The 9,568-nt window shown below is 41.5% G+C and overlaps 1 pseudogene; it reads left to right on the top strand.

Moving 5' to 3' along the window:
- The first annotated feature begins 7,224 nt into the window (after positions 1-7,224).
- On the top strand, positions 7,225-9,279 carry LOC110208795 (nucleolin-like; annotated as a pseudogene).
- Positions 9,280-9,568: the final 289 nt, after the last annotated feature.

Below are 9,568 nucleotides of genomic sequence, written 5' to 3' on the forward strand. Positions count from 1 at the left end.
GGACAGAGAAAAAATAATACTAGAAGAAGGTCAGCATTAAAGTCAGGATCGATTTATGATTGTCAAAGCAGTCTATCTTTCATGAGATTCAAGGTGCAGTGTGAGTGAATAGGCTTTTGAAAATTATATTCTATAACACAATATAGTTTACAGCAACATAATTGACTAAAAGATTCAGAGAATACAGAATTCCACTGTTCAATGATTACTGACTATGAAATGCATTTGATTAAGTGTAGAAAAAATGTGCTGTATAGGCCCTTCTAAAGCAAGGTGTAACTCATGCATAAGTTAAAATAAGAAGAAAAAAACATTTCTTTAAAGAATCACAGAGTTTTGAATTTGAAAGGGACTTCATTTGCCATCCCATCCAATTTAAACTTAGATTACTATATACCTACAAGACATCCTACAGTCTATACTTGAATATGTCCAGTGAAGGCATCCTACCACCTCCTGAGTCAGAGCATTCTTCTTCTTCTTCTTCTTCTTTTTTTTTTTTTACTTTCTAGGCATTTGGGGTTAAGTGAATTGCCCAGGGTCATACAGCTAGTAACTGTCACTTGTTTGGTCTGAGGCTGGATCTGAACTCAGGTCCTCCTGACTTCAGGGCTGGTGCTCTACCCACTGTGCCACCTAGCTGCCCCTAGAGCATTCTTCTTTTGGATAGCTCTTAATGTTAAGGATGTTTTTATGGATATCAAGCCTAAATTTTTCTGTTTGTAACTTCCGTCCATTATTCATTTTCCTGTGTATTAATAGGATTTAGTGAGGTTCGGATTCGCTCCTATAAATGACACTCTCCAATGCACCAGAAAATAATAGGAAATAGATCATTTATTTAGAAGAAGTAAAGCACAGATAGTTTGAATTTGCATAGAAAGCATAAATAATAAGAACAATCAATAATATAGCACCGATCAAGAGAGTCGGTAATGGAAGAGAATACATCACCAATTCAAGGGAACCTCCAAAGTCAATCAACAGCTGGGAGCCCCGTTGCAGCCAGTACAAACTTGAATTGTGTAAAGATTTTCCCGGGCGAAGCGTCCTTCCCGCGGGTGAGGCTCAGCGGGCTTACAGGACGCAGTGTTTTTATATTGTTCTAAACAAAGAAGGCTTGGGGCCAAGAAGCCCTTTTTGATGCTTGCGCTATTCATGGTTTGTCCAATACACATCTGACCTTAGCCACGCTCCCATCCGCCTGAGGCTTGGTATTTTGTTTTTTAATAACATCACGTCTCACAAGGAGAGGAGCCAACCCTCCATGTCAACGTGACCTAGGAATGGCTAGTTCCTGGAATGCTAGGCCAAGAACACTCAGGAGATATGGAACGGTCATGACCGAGATTTGAACTGAACCTATTTATTTGAGTGATCTTATTAATTTAAAGGGGAATTTCCAATTTCCATTTCACTTGGCCTTAAGATCATGAGAATAATAGGTGAGGGGCAAAGGTGTGACATGAGTGTATATAGTGCGTATTTTGGTATACATATAACAATTGCATATACAAAGACATAAAAAGAACAAAGCAAGTAGTAGTATGGGGGTAGCTAAGGAATTAAAATACATAGTAGCAGTAGGAGATTTAAAAAGAAAATCATACCAATGATGATTAGTATCTGAGATCACTAAATGAGAAGCTTCGACTAGTCTTCCTGCGCTATAAGAGTCTGTATTCGATGTTCATTTAACGCGCGTTGGTTGGACTCTAATAACTTTTTGATTTCAGTCGACTGATTCAAGATGTTCATAAGGGGATATAGAGATAGAGACACATGAGGTAGAGGCAAAGATTGGGGTACCCAAGCAAAATTTTTAACTAGGTTAGTGTCTGGTGGAAAGTAAAAATCATTTCCTTGCCAGCGTAGGAAAGATACATTGGATAAGCAACCAGAAAATGGACAGTAGTAACATCTACAGATAGAAGGTCAGAGTGATTATTAGAGGCTATACAAACATATTGAGTAGATACTTCATATATCATAGAAAAGTTACTCACTGGGTATAAAGTTAGATCACACAAATTGGATGAATGTGAGAGAAGGCAGGGTTCCATCTGCCGAGTCATCATCCCACAAACAATCCCTCCATTAGTTACAACACAATCAGACAGAGTATGAGTTACATTATACCAATCTATATAGTTTCCATAGATATGAGGTAAAGCAAAGTATTTATGTAAGACAAAAGGTATTACATGAAATTGACACATAACAGTCCAAGTTTAACTTGGTAGAGTATAATAGTTCCAGCGCACCAAAGTGGAGTGCATCTAGCATTCTCAGGTTTTTGCTTTTTCCATACATCTGACAAGTCAAGTATATCGTTCCATATGTGAGAGTTACCTTCCTGTAGTAATCTTTGGGCATTTTCCTTCTGTATGAGGGTATATAAGTTTTGCAAGGAACATTTAGTCCAATTAAATAAAACACTAATGTTTTTCATAAGGTGTAAATTAACGAGGATGCTATTATTAAAGACTTGTAAAAATTGGCCTTGATATTGTAATGTATTTTGGTGTGGCAGGATCGTTGTGGGTAACCATTGGGCATTCACAGTCAAAGCTTGAGAAACATCTTGTCCAGCACTGCGCAGTCTGCTAGCCAAGGTCTCAAGGTCTATAGAATTAACTATACCCAAACCAGTTCCTGCACCACCAAGTAATGTATCATACCAAGCTCTTTTTTTCCTGACACAACTTTCTAAAGAGGGAAAAGTTACATTATAATGAAACACTATTTTGTGTTGCAAGATAGAGGTGTTAGTACATGAGCGGGGACACGAATTATTCCAGGAGGTTTCGGAGTCACAGGTACAACCCATACTAATTGGTTTAGATATTCTTCATACAGCCCATTGGAGGTGTTACGACAATAAAAATATTTTCTGTCGTCCGCTTGTGATAGTGAGACAGTGTAGGTGGAGTTTACTTGTGTCCAATTATATGTTACAGATCTTAACCTTTTAGGAAAATATGGACTAGGTGGCCAACTTGTAAGGGTACAGGATATATTGGTACCGTTTGCTGCGTTACAGTTAGATTAAAACTAGTTAAATTGATTCTCATTAGGGGAAATAAGGGGCGTCCCAAACTTCTACGTTGAATGGGTATGACCAATTCATGATGTGGGTGTTGTTTTCACCAGCGTAGATGGAATCAGTACGCGGTCCTTGCTGAGGATTCCCCACTGGAATACCTGGAGTTCATGCCATAGTTAGCGTATAGCAGGCAAACACTGTAAAACACTTAATATCGTAAAAACATTTGGGTTAGTGGGACATGATACCATTTATCATCACCAGGGTATACTACTATGGCAGTATTAGTGTTTCCTTGTGCTATGAGCTCAGCTGGCCTTGGTCTATCAGATTGATGCTTCTTTATCCAAACTTTAGTACCATTATCACTCTGTATTTGTAGGGGGGTCCCATAATAAAGAGAAATAATATCTAGGGTTTTACAAGTGTTTTTCTGGGTAGCCCGTTTATAGGGGCAGGCAACTAATACCCCAGAGTAGGTGTCCACACAAGTGCAGGCATATTGACACCCCTGACTAACAGGTAATGGTCCAATATAGTCTATTTGCCAAATTTGAGCAGGTAAAGACCCTCTAGCCAATTCTCCAGTGATTTTCTTCGGCACAGGCCGATGAGCAAATAATTGACATTGTATGCAGTTTTGTACTATTTGCTTAAATAGATCCAGAGGTATGTTAATCCCTCTGTCTAATGCCCACCTGTAAGATGCAAGAGCGCCAAGATGTCCTGCGGTGATATGGACCCATTTTCCTAATTGTGTTTCATTTTCCTCTCTGGGGGTGACCTTTAAAGCTTTTCCTTGAAGTTTGGATAATTCATCAGCACGGGCATTATACTCACGTTCCACAGAATCTTGATTCACATGGGCATCTACATGAAATACAGATACATTAGTACATTGACACCATTCCCATATTTGTTCCCATAATTCTTTTCCCCACACATCTTTGTCTCTAATTTTCCATTCGTGTTTCTTCCAAATTGGCATCCAAACTGCTAGGCCATTGGCTACGGCCCAGGAATCAGTATATATATATATATGACATTGGCCACCTTGTTCCTTTTGAATTACTTGATAGACAGCCACTAATTCGGCCCATTGGCTACTCTGGCCTTCACCAGAGCTTTCCAAAATAGTATTGCATGAAGGGTTATAGGCTACAGCTTTCCAACATCGCTTAGATCCTATATATTTAGCCGAGCCATCAGTAAACCAAGCATGCTTCTTCTGCTCGGGGGTTAGAGAATCATATCCATTATTCCAAGAAACAGGTGATTGATCATAAGACTTTGGTGGTATATCAATATCATTTGAATGTTTTGGTAATTCTAATACCTTTTCATGCAAGGTGGAAATACCCGATCTGCCTGTCTTGACTCTATTTTGCAAATACCATTTCCATTTAATAATTGATGATTCTTGGGCATGTCCTATTTTATGTGAGGCGGGGGTCCCCATAATCCAACTCATAATGGGTATGGCTGGCCTCAATACAACTTCATGGTTTAAAGTTAAATGTTCTGTCTCTACCAGGGCCCAATATGCAGCCAATAATTGTTGTTCAAAAGGAGTATAATTTTGGCCAGCAGGTGGCAGTTTCCGCGACCAAAATCCTAAAGGAACATTCCTGCCCTGTTGTTTTTGCCATAAACTCCAATCAGCATATCCATGCAAAACTGTAACTTGCAATTCCATCGGCCCTGGCTGTACAGGCCAAAGATCCAGGGCAGTTTGAATAGCTATTTTGGCTTCCTCAAAGGCTTTCGATTCTGTTTCCCCCATTCAAATGCATACTTTTTCCGGGTAACTTTATACAATGGCTTCAAAATCTGACCTAAATGAGGAATGTGATTCCTCCAGAAACCAAACAACCCAACGAACTTTTGAGCTTCTCTTTTGTCCCTAGGAGGTGAAAAATCTAATATTTTTTGCTTGGCCTTGGGGAGGATTTCTCTATGACCCTTATTCCAAATTATTCCTAAAAACTTCACACTTTGAGCTGGACCTTGAATTTTATCAGGATTAATCTCCCATCCCTTCTCCTTCATATATTCTATTAGTTGAGTTAATCTTTTCTCTACCACCTCTTTATTCTCTGCCTGTATTAAAATATAGAGGTCAAACTCAAAAATTTTAGACAATCCTTGGGGTCTAGCCACACTCCTCCAGCTCCCCCATCACTTAATCTTACAAGCCAGGAGATTGCAGGCTCTCCTGATCGCTGTGAAAACCTACTAAGCAAATCAGTAATTTCTCTTTGGGAGTAATCTTCCGTGATTTCAGTCACCCGGGGTGGGTTAGCTCCCTCCTTTTCGGCTTTTCTCTATCGGCCGAGCTTCCCCGTCTACAACATCCGGAACATCTTCCTCTATTACTTCCCCCCACCTATCATCATCTTCATCCCAAATATCACCTTCCCAAGTATCAGGGTCCCAATTCATATTTGCTGCGCTTACAGCATGCACTTTCCTTTTACTCACCCTTCAAATTTTCTACACACACTCCTCTCTCCTACATGCTTAAACTTCCTTGCCTTTCTTTCTAATGATTTAAAATCCCCTTAAAACCTGTACATATCTCATTCCTTTCTAATTCTGACCTAACACTTCAACAATCCTTCCCAACTTGCCCTCTACCAACCATATAACCTAAGTAATAAAGTATTCTTCTCTCTTTCCCTCTCCCATCCACGCACTGCTTTGAAGCTGCTGTTACCTGGGGAGGGAGAGGGGGAGAATGAAGGCAACTTTTCAGAGTCCTGCTGCAGCCTTTGGCTGTCTGGCTGCAAACAACCCAAAAGGGAGGGAAATGATGTACTGGTCGTATCCCCCATTATCCCTGCTGGCAACCGCCCATCCGTCGCACCCCAAACGAGAACCCCCAACACCCCCATCCTCACTAGGTCCTGTACACTGTGACCAGGTTTTTGCGAGCGAGGAAAACGGAGGGTCCTCCCAACCGGGGACCTCTACCGGAGCCCGGGGCTCAACATTTCTCTTAAAGAAAGGCATTTATACAGCGAATCCTGTTCGTGACGCCAATTTTGTATTAATAGGATTTAGTGAGGTTCGGATTCGCTCCTATAAATGACACTCTCCAATGCACCAGAAAATAATAGGAAATAGATAATTTATTTAGAAGAAGCAAAGCACAGATAGTTTGAATTTGCATAGAAAGCATAAATAATAAGAACAATCAATAATATAGCACCGATCAAGAGAGTCGGTAATGGAAGAGAATACATCACCAATTCAAGGGAACCTCCAAAGTCAATCAACGGCTGGGAGCCCCGTTGCAGCCAGTACAAACTTGAATTGTGTAAAGATTTTCCCGGGCGAAGCGTCCTTCCCGCGGGTGAGGCTCAGCGGGCTTACAGGACGCAGTGTTTTTATATTGTTCTAAACAAAGAAGGCTTGGGGCCAAGAAGCCCTTTTTGATGCTTGCGCTATTCATGGTTTGTCCAATACACATCTGACCTTAGCCACGCTCCCATCCGCCTGAGGCTTGGTATTTTGTTTTTTAATAACATCACGTCTCACAAGGAGAGGAGCCAACCCTCCATGTCAACGTGACCTAGGAATGGCTAGTTCCTGGAATGCTAGGCCAAGAACACTCAGGAGATATGGAACGGTCATGACCGAGATTTGAACTGAACCTATTTATTTGAGTGATCTTATTAATTTAAAGGGGAATTTCCAATTTCCATTTCATCCTGCCTTATGTGGCCAAATAGAACAAGTCTAATCCCTTTCCCATATGATAGTCCTTGAAATGCATGCACATATCTCTCTGGACAAAACAACCAGTTCCTTCGATCAGTCTTAAAATAACATGGACTCACGGCCCTTTCCCATACTGATCGTTCCCCTGTGGATACTCTTAAGCTTGTCTATGTCTTTGCTAACCTGTCATACCCAGAACTGAAGACAGGACCTCAGCGAATAGTGTAGAGATATGATTATGACCTTATTCATGGTAGCAATGTCTCTCTCAATGTAATCAATTTGGCATTAGTGTTTTTTTGTTTTTGCTTTTTTTTTTCTTAAATAAGTTTTTATTGCTTTTGTCTCAATTAGCCAGCTGCTCATGGACAGACTCCGCACACTCTCCACAGCCAAAATGGGCTATAGCCAAATGATCTGCACCCTCCACACCCTAGTCACATGCTGCCACTAAGATGAAGCTAGAGAAGTCTGCTAAACACTGAGGTGAGCTAAAGAAAATGGCCCTTCCCCCCCAAAGAAAATAGAAGACAATGAGGATAAGGACATGTCAGAAGATGAAGAAAAAAACAATGGGGGAAAGGTTGTGGTACCTCAGAAAAAGGGCAAGAAGGCTATGGCTACACTAGCAAAGAAGGTACCACTAACCAAAAAAGCTATTGTTGACACCACTCCTGCAAAGAAAGCAGCCCTGTCTCCTGGTAAGAAGAGAGTGGCCATGGCCCCAGCCCAACTACCCCAGCCAAAGTCTTCATTATGCCAGGCAGGAAAGGAGCCATGCCAGCTAAAGCTGCTATCCCCTTGGTGAAAGCAGTAGTGTCCTCAGTGAAAGGGGCAAAAATGGGAAGAATGCCCAGAAAGACAGTGAGTCTTGAAGAAGAGGACAGTGAAGATGAGGAAGTTGAAGAATTTCAGCCTCCCAAAATCACAAAGATGGGAGTAACTCCCACCACACAATACTGTGAAGATGAGCTGGATGAGGATGAAGAAGATGAAGATGACCCTGAAAAAGCTATGGAAACCACACCTGGCAAAGGGAGGGCTGCTGCTGGGAAAGCTGCTGCTGGGAAACCTGGGAAGGCCGAGGAATTTAAGGAAGAGAAGGAGGAAGAGGAAGATGATGATGTGGAAGATGATAAAGATAAGGGTGATCAAGACGAAGAAGAAGATGAGGAGGAGGAGGAAGTGCCTACAAAAGAAGCACCTGGAAAGAGGAAAAAGGAAATAGGCAAACAAGAAGTCCCTCAAAGCCAAGAAACAACAATTGGACACTGAAGTGTCTACGCATTTCAATCTCTTTGCTGTTAACTTGAACTTCAACAGAGCCACTTCTGAGCTAAAAACCAGCATCACACACTTCTTTGCAAAAAAGGACTTTACTATTGTGGATATCCTCTTAGGTACCACTAGGAAGTTTGGCCACTTGGGATTTGAAATTGGTGAAGACATGGGAAAATCTCTGGAACTCAGTGTCTCCAAAATGCTTTGCTTTGAAATTAAGCTGGAAAAAGCAAAAGAGAACAAAAAGATGAGATGCAAAGACACTCTTTGTCCAGAATCTGTGGCATAAAGTAACTCAAGGAGAACTCAGGTAAGTGTTTGAAGACGCTATTGAGGTCAGACATATGTGCACCAAGGATGGGACACCCAAATGAATTGCCTGCATTGAATTTAAGACAGACATAGACATGGACAAGTCCTTGGAAGAGAAGCAGGGCATTGAGATTGATGGACAGGTGCTCATTCTGGACAAAACAATGGAGAAAAATTAAGGACAAGAGAACTCTAAAGGTGGGAAAAATAATTCCTGGAGCTGGAGCAATAGCAAGCCAGTGGACTGCAAGACCCTGGTGTTTAACAATCTTGCCTACAGTGCCACTGATGAGAGTCTATAGGAAGTGTTTGAGAAGGTGATGTCCATCAGCTTGCCCAAGAATAACCAAGGCCCACCTGAAGGGTAGGCTTTCATTGAATTTGCCTCAATGGAAGAGTCAAAAGAAGTTTTGAATTCTTTTTAACAACATAGAGATTGAAGGCAGAGCCATCGGACTGGAGCTGAAAGCATAGAAGGTCATTAATGCAGCTGCAAGGAACCTGTCTTACAAAACATTGTTGGTCAAAGGCCTGTTTGAAGACACAATTTTAGAAACTTTGAAACATTCATTTCATGGCTCCGTGGACACTAGGATAGCCACAGACAGGGAGACAGGATCTTTGAAAAGGTTACGTTTTTGTGGACTTCAACTCAGAAGAAGACGCCAAAGCTGCAAAAGAGGTCATGAAAGACTGAGAGATTAATGGAAACATAGTAACCCTGAATCAGGCCATGCCTAGCAGCCAGGGGCAGCCATGGAGGTGGCAGGGGAGACTGGAGGGGTGGAGGGAGGAGGTGGCAAAGGTGGTAGAGGGAGATCTGGCCTCTGAGGCAGAGGATGCTTTGGAGAGGCTAGCATGGTTTCAGAGGAAGAGGCAACAAAAAGCCACAAGGAAAGAAGATGAAGTTTGAATAGCTTTCCCCTTTCTCTTTTCCCCTGTCATGTGAATGGACTCTGGGGAGTTTTATCCTGTCACCTAATCACTGATGGAGCCTTCTGAATACATCCTAAGATGGACCCATAGACCACAGTTGTCTTGGAAAACCTGGATGACATTTCAAGGGAGGGAAAATGGCAGTTTTGGCTAAGTAGATGTTCCACATAAACTTTTTTGCAGAGACAGGTGATAGCTGTAGGAATTCACCTTTTTGTCTTTTTATTTATGAGTTGTCTTGAGTTTGTAATGTTATATCCCATGTTCAAA

This window comes from Phascolarctos cinereus, unplaced genomic scaffold (assembly GCF_003287225.1).
Source record: "Phascolarctos cinereus isolate Bilbo 61053 unplaced genomic scaffold, phaCin_HiC Scaffold_5;HRSCAF=322, whole genome shotgun sequence".
In the NCBI taxonomy this organism is placed as follows: domain Eukaryota; kingdom Metazoa; phylum Chordata; class Mammalia; order Diprotodontia; family Phascolarctidae; genus Phascolarctos; species Phascolarctos cinereus.